Source organism: Ixodes scapularis, unplaced genomic scaffold, assembly GCF_016920785.2.
Source record: "Ixodes scapularis isolate PalLabHiFi unplaced genomic scaffold, ASM1692078v2 PGA_scaffold11__112_contigs__length_91849675, whole genome shotgun sequence".
In the NCBI taxonomy this organism is placed as follows: domain Eukaryota; kingdom Metazoa; phylum Arthropoda; class Arachnida; order Ixodida; family Ixodidae; genus Ixodes; species Ixodes scapularis.
The window spans coordinates 28,983,148-28,997,679 of NW_024609837.1; positions in this window are offsets into that span (position 1 = coordinate 28,983,148).

Sequence of the window (14,532 nt, forward strand, 5' to 3'; positions counted from 1 at the left end):
ATAATATTTTTAACAAACATATCTAAATTATGACCCGGACCATCATTGCATGAATTGCCATAGAATCACCCTACTTTGCTTCTACTTAAAGGGGCGATGTAACCATTTTTGTACTTTGCGCAAATACTGCTTAGAAGGGATCCCTGACGTTAATGACCTATGAAGCACACGCAATAGAAGTCCCAGAAAAAGATTAAAGAAAAACCGAGCAGCGTTTACCCCCTCAACTCGCAGCCAGAACAAGCGGCCACGTGATCTGGAGCCGATTATATGCCGCCAATGTTGATCATAGCCACGCGCTGGGGTTGGCAAAGCACAGGACACGCGCTGAGTTCCAGACACTGTTATGGCTCGGCTATAGTCGTCGTTGCAGCGATTGGACACGGGCCACTACCCGAATGCTTCTCGAGCTGGTAATTATCACGAGCCCAAATCGAGTGCCCACGCAATGCTCGGGTCCAATCTATGAACCGCATTCAAATATCGTCATTGGGGTGTACTGCGATCCCCACGTTACGTCATCAAATTTTGCAAAGAAGAGATTGAATGAAAATGATCGCTTTTGTCCCTGAAATTACACCGCAACAAAGGAGTTTCTTGGCCGGTGGCGCTGCGTGCGAGTAACCTTGAGTCCCACCGGTACCAGTAAGCTCGTGCAAAGTGCTCATATTGTCTTTGTATAATGTTTTTGTTTTGTGTTTTATCTCTGTACTGTAATATATTTGCTTGCACCCCCCCCCCCCCCCATGTAATACCGTCATACAGAAAGCCTTTAAAGGTATTTTGAATAAAAAAACAAATACAAATATTAATATTCATAGCAATAATAATAACAATAATAATAATAAAATAAAAAAAAGTTTTTTTTTTTTGTTTTTTTTTTGTCTTTCCTTTTTTGGGGTGTGAATGACAAAGATAAAAACGAAAAAAACACATTTTAAGTGGCTTTTTAATGCTCACACATGGACTTAAGACAGTATTGGAGCGTACTTGAGCGCGTAAGTGTGTCTGTTGGTGTCTGTTGGTGTCTGTGCGTGTAGTCTCCCTTCTCGACGAATGGAGTTCTGGAGTGGGTGCACTGGGAATAAGGACGAGCGCACTCCATCGATGCCACTCCCGATGCAAATTTGATGCGCCCAGGGACGTCCCCCGTTTCGCACTCGATTGCTCGTCGCGTCGGGAAAACGACCAAGATCCTCCCGATTCTCGGGAAAGAGAATTGCCCGGTCGCCGCGCGACTCCGCTCCGATCTCGTCCCCGGAGGATGCCGTTTCAATTGCTCGCCTGGGAGCGAGAAACGGAGAGAATTGTTCAAAAGCTTCGCCGACGTCACCCAACATCGATTCCAAATCCCTCACGGAACGCAAATTGGTCGGGTAAATTTCGCGAGCGACATGTGGCAAGACGGCTCGATGTATGTACGTTTTCAATTACTATGTAGTATAGACGAATGGAGATAGAGAAAGTAAATGTTGTCTATCGCTGAAGATGAGATAGAAGGGCCCAGACTTCAGTCTTGGTGGTCTGGGTCGGGGTTACGTGGAGTGACAGGGGTGGTGCGGAGTGATGCGCGGGGTGGCACATAACAACGAGGTGACTCGCCATAATGCGGAGTCGCATTCTTACGGAGGCTAAGCGTGAAACAGATGTGAGCAAAAATCGCGTCTGACGCTATCACATGGCCCAATGTCGCGCCGCTACGTTAAAGCGTCAGCGACCGTTGTCATAGTTACGCCGCTCAGTAACGCGGCGCGATTTTTGCTCACATGTGTTTCACGTTTCACTCGGATTTCGTGAGAGTCCGTTGCACGCGTCGCGTGGTACAGTTAAAGTATGGTGCCTGGAACGCGTCTCCGACTGTTGTGTTTACCGCGTTATAAAAAAGAAAAAAAACTGGTCCCTTGATTTTTGCCTGGTGACGTCATAAAAGTGTCATGCAGTCGCCGGTCGCGATCCTGGCGGTGTTCCAGCAGCGATGGTGGATGTAGCAGACGCATGTTCTGATGCTGGTCGCTCTCTGGTGTGACAGTCCACGGAAGCATGGGCAGTCAGAAGTTGGGACGCCACGACGACTGCGACACTCGCGTTTGCTCGTGCTTTTCGCCAGCATTTGTACGACCAACCGCCAGGATCGCGACATCCGACAGCATGACACTCCGGCTTCTGTGACGTCATTTGTTGCCCCTTCGGGACCACTTTTGATGTATGGGTGGGATAAGACGCTAAACACGCACCTGATGTATGGGCGGGATAAGACGCTGAACACACACCTGATGTATGGGCGGGATAAGACGCTAAAAACACACCTGATGTATGGGCGGGATAAGACGCTAAACACACACCTGATGTATGGGCGGGATAAGACGCTAAACACGCACCTGATGTATGGGCGGGATAAGACGCTAAACACACACCTGATGTATGGGCGGGATAAGACGCTAAACACACACCTGATGTATGGGCGGGATAAAACGCTAAACACACATCTGATGTATGGGCGGGATAAGACGCTAATCACACACCTGTTGTATATGGGCAGGATAAGACGGTAAACACACATGGCGGGATAAGACGCTAAACACACACCTGATGTATGGGCGGGATAAGACGCTAAACACACACCTGATGTATGGGCGGGATAAAACGCTAAACACACACCAGTCGGAGACGCGTTCCAGGCACCATAGTAGAAGGGACGCAGCGTTCGGCAGCTGCCGAAAACTTTAGGCACAAAAAACAACAAAAAACGAAAAAATACAACAGACAACAACAAAAATACAGCAATACAACAGCAGAAAGGACGAGGCGATGCCGCCACGCCTCTAAAAGGCTCGGCCGACCGCCAAAAGCTTCCGGGAAAAAAAAAAAAAAAAAAAAGAAATATTATCAGAAAAAATATGTACTCTTACTATACTTCGTTTCAGCTTCGGTCCGAGCGCGGCCATGAGACGAAGGGCCAATCAAACAGCGAAAGAGGCACAACGTCACGGCGTGCTCTCTGCAGTTGATAGGACCAGCCGGTATTCGCCGTCTCACTGTGCGTGCTCCTCCGCCGGCTAGTCCTATCAAGCGCAGAGAGCACGCCATGACTCTGCGCTTTTGCGCTGTTTGATTGGCCGTTTGGCTCATAACATCGGCCGCGCTCGGACCGAAGCTGAAACAAAGTATAGGGATGCCGCGAACTTTTTTCGCATCGAAGTTTCGATGATCGAATCAAGCGATTTGGTAGTTTCGAAAGATTTCGAATTTTCCAACTTTCCATATCGAGAAATTCGACGGAAGTCAAATTTTCGAACTTTGTATTCTAAGAAGTTCGACGCTTTTCAAATTTCGAACTTATTACACTGCAAAATTCGATGCTTGTCGAACTTTCGACCTTGATAGACTGAAAAATTCGATGATTTTCGAACTTTCGATTTTCTTGCACTAAAAAGTTCGAGCTTTTCGAACTTTCGAACTTCCGACGCTAAGAAATTCGATAATTTTCGGACTTTCGAACTTATTAACCTAAAGATTTCGAAAATTGTGGAACTTTCGATTCCTGAAAAGCCAAAGGTCGACGAACTTCGAATTTTCAGGGTAAAAGTTAGAACTTCGTCGAACTTCGAAAGACGGGCGGGCGGTTTCATTTGGATTTAAGCAGTGAGGTACTTTCGTAATTTTTTTTTCTCGCATTTTTACATGTGGTGCCGCATTATTGGCGAAATACAATGCTGTTTATTTCAATCATCTGGCATGCTTGGTTTTAAAGAAATAGATTCACGAAGGAGCGAGCAAGGACGACGGGTTTTTGACAATTGTCGTTTGAGCCACATTTGAAGCGCGCTATAGCCGAAGATACTTAAGGTAGAGATGTTAAACTTTTTAAGAATGATCAATGTATAACCTAGGTCAGTGTAGTTTTAAGATATGATTATTGTTGCTCAAGACGAGTTTCGAAGAAATATCCAAACATATATCTACGGGCAATTATGCCCTAAACTTGGTCATTTTTTTCGTCGAAATTATTTGAGGTATCGCATTTAAATTAACACCACAGAGAGTATATATCATTACTATCTGCAAAATACAAATTAATGTGTATATTGTTCTTTTCATGTTGAGGAATAAATTAGCTCAGGGAAAAAGATTTCTAATATTGTTCAAATTCGGCACGTCACAAAAAAAAATCATTTATTATTACTTTTTTTTTTCATTTCACGTTTTTGGAACATGTTTCTTTTAGCCTATACAAATTTGGGTAGGAGAAACTTGTTTCGTAGTTCTGGGCCTCTGAGTATGTAAGAATACCACACTTCCGGCGGATTCTTGATAGTTTTTTTTCTCCAGCTTTTTATTTTTTGCATTTATTGTTATGTTTATTCATTTATTATTTTTTTACCAATGGCACAGCTATTTAGGTCGAAAAGACAAAGCTTTGAACTTCCGAACAACTAAGCATGTGACGAGTAGTGCCTTCTGACAACGAGTTTCTAACAATGACCATCTACGCGATCTTTTATGCAGTGAAGAGCGACAGTAGCTATACATATCATAAATAATTTCAGATTAAGATAAGCTCAACCATGCCCTCTTTCCCAGTATTGTTTTCTTTAACAGTCCGCAATATCTGGGGGGGGGGGGGGGGGGGGACTGGAGCCCCCCCCCCCCTTTCCCCCCCGTTTTTCTTCTTCCGACGCTGCTGGTATGGTAGAACGCTCCTCGACCTCAGGTTGTGTCGGCTCCTGTGCTTTTTGCTCGGCGTTTCTTCCGTCTCCGAAAATAAACCTCCAAAACAATTACAAAATAAAAAATTGTCAAGGTGCAGGCGAGCTTGTGTATGTTGATCATGATGCAAAATCCCGAGACTGGGAATGAAATTCGAAAGAAATAGTGTAAGAAGAAAGAAAAAAAGGGGCAGGACAAAGTCTCAAACTCAGTTGAGTTGAGTTTGAGACGTTATTCCTGAGCTGAGTTTTCAGCTGAGTTGAGTTTGATACGTTGTCCTGTGCTGAGTTTGAGACGTTGTCCTGTTCCCTTTTTTTTGTTTATACACTTTTTCTTTCAAATTTAATTCCCAGTATAAGGATTTTGCATCATGTACAAACTAAACTTACTATATGCCAGCGTCACTCGGGCGGCGTTCGAGCGGATTACTACCAGCGTGCAAGGGGGTGAGGAGGCAGTTTGCCATATCGCTTCAAGGTTTTTCTGAGCCTCAAGTGACCCTCAATCACCTGCCTGCCCCTGGCCGTTTCGAACTGGATGAGCATCGTTAAACAGTGCGTTCGTGTGATCACTACTGCGTGATGCACGTTAAAGAACCCCCCCCCCCCCCCCCCCCCCCCTCCGGGCTAACGGCCACAATTACTGATCTGCACATGTCACTCTGCACTGGCAAATAATCCAGCCCATCCGGCACACTCGTCGTCTCATTTAGTTGCCTGACCAACTTCGCGCAATCTAAATATCACACCCCAACATTTTTAAACCTGATTTCGTGAAAACCAGTGACGCATGAAAACGTTATTTGAAACTGAAACTGGTGGCGGAACATGAAAACCGGACTTCGAACTTTGCGCACTTGGACTTCAAAGAAATTTGAAACCGAAGTTTCTTTTTCGAATTTAGCGCTAAAAGAGAATCGAAACCTTCGAACTTTTCGAATTTTATGTAGAAATAAATTCGAAATCTTTGAATTTATCAAACTTCATGTCTATAAGAATTCAAAACGTTCGAATTTTTTGAAATTCAGATCCAAAGAAATTCGAAACATTCGAATCTCTTGAATTTCAAGTTAGAAAAGTTCGAAATCTTCAAATTTCTCGAACCTGAAGTAAAAAAAAAAAAATTGAAATAACCGAACCCGAACTTTTAGAAACCGTGAAAGCTTCGAACTTTTCGAATTCGGAACTCCGCGATTTTTAAAAAATAGCGAATTTTTCGAATTCCAATTTCCGTACGGTCGAAAATATTGAATCCTTTTGATTTCGAACATCAGTTCGGTTCGAAAATATCGAAATCTTTCGAAATCGAACCTAGGGTGGTTCGCGGCATCCCTAACTCCTTACACCCCTTTGTCCTATATAATACACCCCGAAACTTCAGTTCGACTAAAGTTCGACTAAACGACCCCAACTTTTACGACGGGCTTGATAACGGTGCGGTATAAGTTATAACTTATTAAACAGCGAAAGTACGTATCAGTCTAAAATAATAATAAAAAAAAAAACAAAAACAAAAAAAACTTTAAGGTTTTGCAGTAGGACCAAGAAAACCTCGATTATTATTTTTTTTTTGTAGTCAATGACACGCACATTAGCTACTTTTATAATCATGATGTAGAAAACCCGAGACTGTGGTAAAAGCTGAGAAACTTGGTCGAAGAAGAAAGACAGGGGAACGTACTTTTCCCCTGTCTTTCTTCTTCGACCAAGTTTCTCTGCTTTTACCACAGTCTCGGGTTTTCTACATCATGATCAATATCCACCAGCTCGCCTGCGCACTCACTGTTTTTTATTTTACTTTTATAAGTTATACATATCAGGCCGCTCGTTAATGTTTGTACCGCCAGTCTGTGCGCCGTACGTCGAATTTAAGTTTTGGGGCGTATTATATGGGACAAGGGGTGCCCTTTTTTGTGGGAGTGAAGGAGGACGTGGCGACGCTTTGAAAACTCACGGCGGCGGGTGCCAGGAAGCCCGAGAGCTATTAGCGGAGAGATTAAAGGGAGAGATGTTTCGGTGGCGCCCTCGTTCGTTACCTTTCGTGACGTCATTACCTTGCGTACAACAAGTTCGATGGTGTTCGCAATGGGCATGGTGGGAGCCTGACATCGTAGCGCTCTCAAAGCAACACCGCCAACACCGTCAAAATTGAAGTTCTTGCATTCCTCTTATTTCCGTCAATGAGACATCCTTTGCTGACGTCATAGTCAGCATTGGAAGATCAGTCAGAACTAAACTGGTCAGAACTAAACTAGAATTCGCTTCTTCCATATGGTCACCGTGGCAGGCATACCTAACTAACAACCTGGAATCCGTTCAAAGCAGGGCCCTCCGTTTTATTTATTCCGACTATTCCCCATACGCAAGCATATCAGGACTTCGCCAATCAGCTAACCTTGACACTCTTTCTCACCGCCGCAGGGTGTCTCGTCTTTCTCTTCTTCATCGGATCTTTTATTACAACAGTCATCTCAGACAAAGTTTGGTATCACCTCCTTACCGCATTTTCCCTCGTCTCGACCATTCTTGTAAACTCCGTCCGATTTCATCGTCAACCGTCACTCACCAAATGTCTACTCTACCATTGGCCATTGACGACTGGAACTCACTGCCTGACGTAATTGTTACCTTATCTGATACTAAGAAATTTTCTGCAGCCATTAGCTTATTTTTTCTAACCCATAACTAGATTACAGCCTGTTTTTGTAGATAAATTGTTTTGTTACTTGTTTGTTTTTTAAGTGTTCACTCCCTTGTGTAATGCCCCCTGGGCCTTCAAGGAATAATAAATGATGATGATGATTCGGCCAATTGTGGTGGGCCGACCACAGCGACGCTTTCGAGCCAGGGGGGTGGCCTCATGGGCCACCCCCCTGGCTACGTGCCTGGTCTGCGGCATACTGGCGTGGACAGCCACGTTTCAATACTGCCGAGGCTGGGGCCGACGGCCGAGCGCGCGCTCTCGTGAAGCGGCCCCGCCGCGCTGAGCTCGGCCGTACAGCCTCTGCGGAGTTTGCCCGGGCGGGCTCTCTGCGGCCAGCCGTTCCCAGCCGCTCTCTCCGGCAGCCATAGCTGTCCACTGGGTGTGGCTGGTGTGGCGACGAAGGCGCTGGAGAGGAGAAGTGGATAAGAAGGAGGAGAGCGCCGAAGGAGCCAGAGAGGAAGAAAGGAGCAAAGGCGAGACGAGCGCCATTCTGACGCAACATGCTTTCTGTACAGAGCACTGTTGAAGTTACGCGTCGTCTGCTACGGGCTGACTTCTTTTTCGCCCGAATAAAAGTTTGCGGTCAGACATCGAGAAAACTTCATTTGCTAGCTTCTTAACCCACCCAAGAATAGCTGTAGCATATCATTTTCTTGCCTGGGACGGCGATATAAAGGAAACAACCGAAATTTAGATGCCGACCCCTTGCATTCCACTCGGCGAATGAATGAAAATGGCGGCCCTCCTCGCTCAGCTCTGGGAGTTCACGCGCATGCGCTCACGCCTCTCGCTCTGCCTCGCGGGATGATTAGCTTACTCGGGAGGAAGGATTTACAGCGGCGAGATCATAAACTGGCCAAACTCTCCCCATATACGGCTCTGCTGGCGGCCGGGACGCGCGCCAGCCATTGGGAGCTTATCCATCAAATCACTGCTACAGACTACAGGCTTCCCTTTATCAAACAGGGGACTTTAGGTGTCCTTCGGCGCGGCTTCAAAAGCTGATAACGCCGGTCCGCTTCATGGGACCAGTTAATGCTTTCTCATGAAAAGAGGCAGGAGAGCGAGCGACGCGATGCTGCGTCGCTCGCTCTCCTGAAGAGAGCATGCGGCATCGTTTTGAAAACACAGTGCAGCGCGTGGCCGCCGACCCTGGACGTCAGTGTGGGCTGCGTTCCTCATCAAACGTATCCCTGCAATATTACGGTTTGACGGATAACAATCGTAGTAAAGCTGCTGCCACTTTTTTTTTGGACCCACCTCTTTGTTATGCGTCAGAAGGCACGGGTCACAGACACCGTCCTCTTTTAAAGCGTTGCTCGCGGGACTAAGAAACACGATATCCAATCAGCTTTCAAAACGACCTCGTTTAAAACAACTAATTGGTGGTGTCACCTTCGCTCCTTCTCGGCCGCTGCCGCTATCTCGACCAATTTGGGCGCTAATTTGTACGCGCAGAGTCCTCTCGGTCAGAGTCCAGGGCCCAAACCCTCTGTTCCGGTCCACCGTCACCGAGGAGGAGGGCGCCAACAATTGCCGGTCCACCCACGAACCCCTTCTCCGGCCTCTTTCCGACTCATTACCGGCACAGCAAATGGTTTCGGACGAGTGGAGAACCTCTCGCTCACTCCGAGTCCCACGTCAGGACGCTTCGTTAACTTTAGCGCCGCGGCTCTTGATTGCTTCCGAAGGCTTTTTTTTCGGAGGGCTTCGATTACTCGGGGTCGCGTCTTCCACGCTGCGCCGGTTTTTCTTTATTTTTTTTTTTTTTTTTTGTTTTGTTTGCGCGGCGGAGATGTTCTGTTTGCATTCACGAAATCTGGCTGCTTTCGCCGTCCCATGGCTCGGCCGTCCTTTCGAGTTAGCTGTCGGGTTAGACGTTGTAGTTGTTGTTGTTGTTGAGTTTGCATATTCTCATCGTGCCTCGTGGGGTTCGGTGGCCGACCTTTTGACTACGCGTGCGTTTCTTAGTTCTTTCTCTAAAGCCGCTGTGATACTGCTCGTATGCGCTGCGATACAATAGACGGTCTGCGGGTATACAGTCTGGAGCGTGTTCCTTTCTTGTACGACGGTCAGATTGGCCGAAAAAAAAAAACGTCTGCAAACATAATCGAAGCATGTACGAAGCAAACATGGACCGAACATGCCTGAGGCGTGTCCGCAGAGAATTCTCCGCGGAGAAACTCCGCGTCTTTTTGTACGACGTACGAGCAGTGCGTAATCGCGGCTTTACGATACCGATAGTAAAGCGCGGGAATAGTCCGCGGTCCAGTTTGTTCGTGAAATGACGCCATGATTGCAGCAAAGACAAAGACCAAGCCTTTTTTCTTTGCTGCACACAACTCCTGAGATAGAGTATGGGAAGTTTTAATAGAGCGTATACACTAAGAAGTGCGGGCCTTGCAGGAGCGTGCTTAGTCGACGCTCAAAGCGACGGCACGAGCTCCCGCTATAGCAACGCAGTCCTTGCCTGTACGATCCACGAAAACTGTCTATTTACACTCAGGAAGAGGTGCGCTCTATCGTTGCCTGCCCAGGACCTTTTTTACTGGTTTTTAATTTGCACCGACCCTGAGCGCACTGAACGTGGTAACTTAATGAAACTTTTCTTTTCTCGAATTTCGCTGTACTTTAAAAGTTATAGGAAAATTAAAAAAAAAAAAAAGAAAAAAGAAAAAAAAATTTCTTTTATGACTGTTTGGAGGGAACAGCGCAAAAAGGACGAAGGACGAGGTCGAAGAAACGCACAGACAGGGCGCTGACTTACAACTGAAAGTTTATTGCTCTGAAGAAAGAGAAATAAACACAGAAAGGAGGAAGGGGAGAGAACAAACAAATCAAACCAATAACATGCGGCATCACCCACGCCCACGCTCCGTCACACGAACCTGCCACACTTTCTTACAAAATCCACCTCGTCATTTGCAAGGGCAACCGAAGGAACGCTCACACACGTGTCAGCTCCGATAGACGCGATAAAAAACGCTTCGTGTATCTCCCTCGCAGTTTTGTTTTTGTGACGAGACAAAATCTTCATGTCACGAAATGACGGCGTGCAGCCACACCTGTAACAATGAACCGCTAGGTTTCCTGAGGGCGAGGAACGCAAAGAAAGGGAATGATCCCTTGCCCTTACGTTTACACAACGCCCGGTTTGACCAATATACACCCTGCCGCAGGACAGGGGGATCTGGTACATGACCCCGCTTACACAGGCAACGTACGGGGTGCGATGTTTGACGTCGCATACAACGGAAGGGCGTCCCTCTCTACTAACAGCAGCACAAAGGTGTGAAAGCTTAGATGACGCCGAGAAGACAACAGGCACCTCAAACCTACCGGCAACGCGCTTAATTCGGTGGGACAAGGCATGGATATACGGAAGTATACGACAGGTCTAGTGGATGGCCTTTGTTTTTTCCCAGGACTAGCGTGCCCCCTAAACATCCGAACAAGGCACTCAGCAACACCCCCCCACAACCGCCGAAGCGAAGCCCGCAGAGGCAAGCCTACCAACCTGAGTCATAAAACTTGACCCACACCTATGGTGACATGATTTTAACAAAGACGCCCTGAGGCACGACCCAGCAATAGCCCTTTTCACCTGTCACACGTGTGCTGGGCCTATGATCCTAGATCAAAGAAGGGATTACTTCCTTATGACTCGGCACACTCAAAATTGGTGAAAAGGGCTATTGCTGGGTCGTGCCTCAGGGCGTCTTTGTTAAAATCATGTCACCATAGGTGTGGGTCAAGTTTTATGACTCAGGTTGATAGGCTTGCCTCTGCGGGCTTCGCTTCGGCGGTTGTGGGGGGTGTTGCTGAGTGCCTTGTTCGGATGTTTAGGGGGCACGCTAGTCCTGGGAAAAAACAAAGGCCATCCACTAGACCTGTCGTATACTTCCGTATATCCATGCCTTGTCCCACCGAATTAAGCGCGTTGCCGGTAGGTTTGAGGTGCCTGTTGTCTTCTCGGCGTCATCTAAGCTTTCACACCTTTGTGCTGCTGTTAGTAGAGAGGGACGCCCTTCCGTTGTATGCGACGTCAAACATCGCACCCCGTACGTTGCCTGTGTAAGCGGGGTCATGTACCAGATCCCCCTGTCCTGCGGCAGGGTGTATATTGGTCAAACCGGGCGTTGTGTAAACGTAAGGGCAAGGGATCATTCCCTTTCTTTGCGTTCCTCGCCCTCAGGAAACCTAGCGGTTCATTGTTACAGGTGTGGCTGCACGCCGTCATTTCGTGACATGAAGATTTTGTCTCGTCACAAAAACAAAACTGCGAGGGAGATACACGAAGCGTTTTTTATCGCGTCTATCGGAGCTGACACGTGTGTGAGCGTTCCTTCGGTTGCCCTTGCAAATGACGAGGTGGATTTTGTAAGAAAGTGTGGCAGGTTCGTGTGACGGAGCGTGGGCGTGGGTGATGCCGCATGTTATTGGTTTGATTTGTTTGTTCTCTCCCCTTCCTCCTTTCTGTGTTTATTTCTCTTTCTTCAGAGCAATAAACTTTCAGTTGTAAGTCAGCGCCCTGTCTGCGTGTTTCTTCGACCTCGTCCTTCGTCCTTTTTGCGCTGTTCCCTCCAAACAGTATGTACCACCAACTAGCCCAACTACATGCCTTGCTCTTTTATGACGTCCTTGGTTGCTTGAGTGGCCGTGAACTAGAGGAGGGGAAGTGAGCTCAGCGAGCGCTCACGGCTGCCGCACTCCGTGTCGACGGCTCGAGAGGGCGCCGTGCATGTTCTGGCGAGGCTGCATGAAGCGGGCAGCCAGGGCGGCTCGCATTGCATTTGCTGCGCGATTAAACACTATTTCGGCATGACACTTCATTAGTCACAAACGACAGCAAACGCGGGGTAAAGACCAGTTGAGAACGGGAGCCACTTCGCGCTGCCGTATCGCCAAAAGGCAAAATGGCAAGCCAAAGCTGCTCGCCGAAGGCTTTTGGAACGCTCGGAACCGGTCGGATCCTCCAGTCCGTACGACCGCAGCGCCGCCGCGTACATCCGGGACCTTTCTACACTCGCCGCTCGTTGCTGCCTGATCCCACTACACCTTTCTAGTATGCGCCGCCTTTTCCACCGTTTAGTGGCGGGTATGTCGACGGGTCATTTCTTGTTTCCGTACTTTCTAAACTGCGTCTGTTTCTTTTCTGAATTAAAATAGTGAACAAAAACTACTTGTATATATACTTGAAACGGTTCGCGCCACTTATATTTTGTATTTCGACAAAAAATAACCTTTTAGCGGCTCTGACAGTAAGCCCAGGACCTAAGACGTCACATAACGCGCGCTGTCGGCACCGCGGGTCGCCCCCTTTGGTGGAGGAGGTTTTCGCGTCGTCCGGTTAAAATATGACGCACTCATATTTAGCTACTCTCTGCGTGCCCGCTGGCTTGCCCCATCCCCGAGGGACGTGGAAACTCCAAAAAAGGTAGGCGCTTAAATATGATTGCAGGGCCCCTTGACGCTTTCCTGCAATAAAGGGGTAAACGCAGTGCGCAATATATTCTTGCGGTGCATGTCGATGTCCCCAAATACTCATAACTACATTGGCATCTTTATTAAAAAAATTTAACATCGTCCGCGTTCAGCGGAATTCGAGAAGGCTTGTCTTCACACCCGAGCTACTTAAACTCTGCTCGCGTTATTAGACTCGCCGATCGAGACGTTTTCGCTTGCTTTAGAACTTCAATAAAGGTGTGCAAACGCTAGTTTCTTCATGTTAAACAAAACTGTTTTCATATTAAAAAGAAAAAAAAATCTTTTAGCCTTTCCACTTTGGTGAAGAAGGAAGACCAGCGGAGTTGTACAATGGAAAGTAATGGCCAGCCGCAAGTGGGCAGCCCAGAGTGGAAAGGCTGCCGCCATCTATGAGTGACGGCGGTAACCAGATACGTGGCTTGCCGCCGTCGCTCATAGATGGCGGTAGGTGTCCAGAGTTCGGTGTCTTCATTTCTTTGCGGGGGACACGATCCTGGGGTAACTAGCTGTGATGTACCGGTAATTTTAGGATAATGCAGGATATATTTATTAAACTGCTCGATTACATTCGGTTGAGAAGCGTCCTCTTCTTGGGCCTGCGACCGCGCCCAGCCTGTTCTTCCCAGGCGTCACGTTCTTCTCCGTGGCTCGCTCTCCCCCGCCGGCGTCTCCGCGGTTACATCAGCCCGCCGTTGCCTGAGGCCAGTGGCGTAGGCAGAGGGGGGGGGGGGGGGGGGGGGGTTCGAGGAATCGAAACCGCCCCCCCCCCCCCCTCCACCGCCACCACCGGTGTCCGCATTGGGCCCGCTCGCTGTCCTGCTCACGACACGCAGTCGGTCTTGCACGGGGCACAGAGCAGAGGGGGAGCGCGGACTATCTTCAACTTATATGCTTTCGGGACAAATGTTTGTGGGGTAGCAAATACTCAAATACATAAAATAGTCAACATTGCTTCATTCATGCTTATTTGATGGGACGCGAAACTTGATCTTAGATATATAGAGAACGCAAATTTCTAAACATTGGTGAGGTGAATGATGGCAATCTCGAGGCAAAATGTAAGAAACTATCCTCACTAAAATACATAGTTAAATCAAACTGAAGTAAAACAACGTCGGTGATGTAAGGAATATTAAATTGATTGTAAAATCAATTGCACTATAAGCAATAGGTGGCGCCTATTGCTTACAGTACTGTAAGCAATAGTACTCGTACTGAGTTGCGGTGAGCGGACGTGTTTCCTGGTTCTCCTCGAGCATCCGAAGCTAAGTGCCAGTTTTTCTTCTTTTCTCTCTCTTTTTTTGAGAGTTGATTGGAAGTGACTATGCGGTAGCAGTATTAGGTTTGAACAGCAGCAGTTAACGTTAGTTTCGCAAAGTAGGCTCTGTTTGAATTTTTGGCGGGAAGGGACGGTTTGTTCCCGGTCTAGACATGGGTCTAGATTTGGGTCGGCATGACAAGGGTGGGGACGAGTTGGTGCAGTGCGAGGGGTGTGGGAGGTGGTGTTACCTGGAGGAGACGGGTTTCGGGAGCCTGGAGGTGGCGGCGGAGGTGAGTTTCGAGTGTCGGCTTTGTGTGAAGCTTCAGCAGGTAACTGGGGAATGGGAGGGTAGATTTCGGGAGATTGAGGCCCAG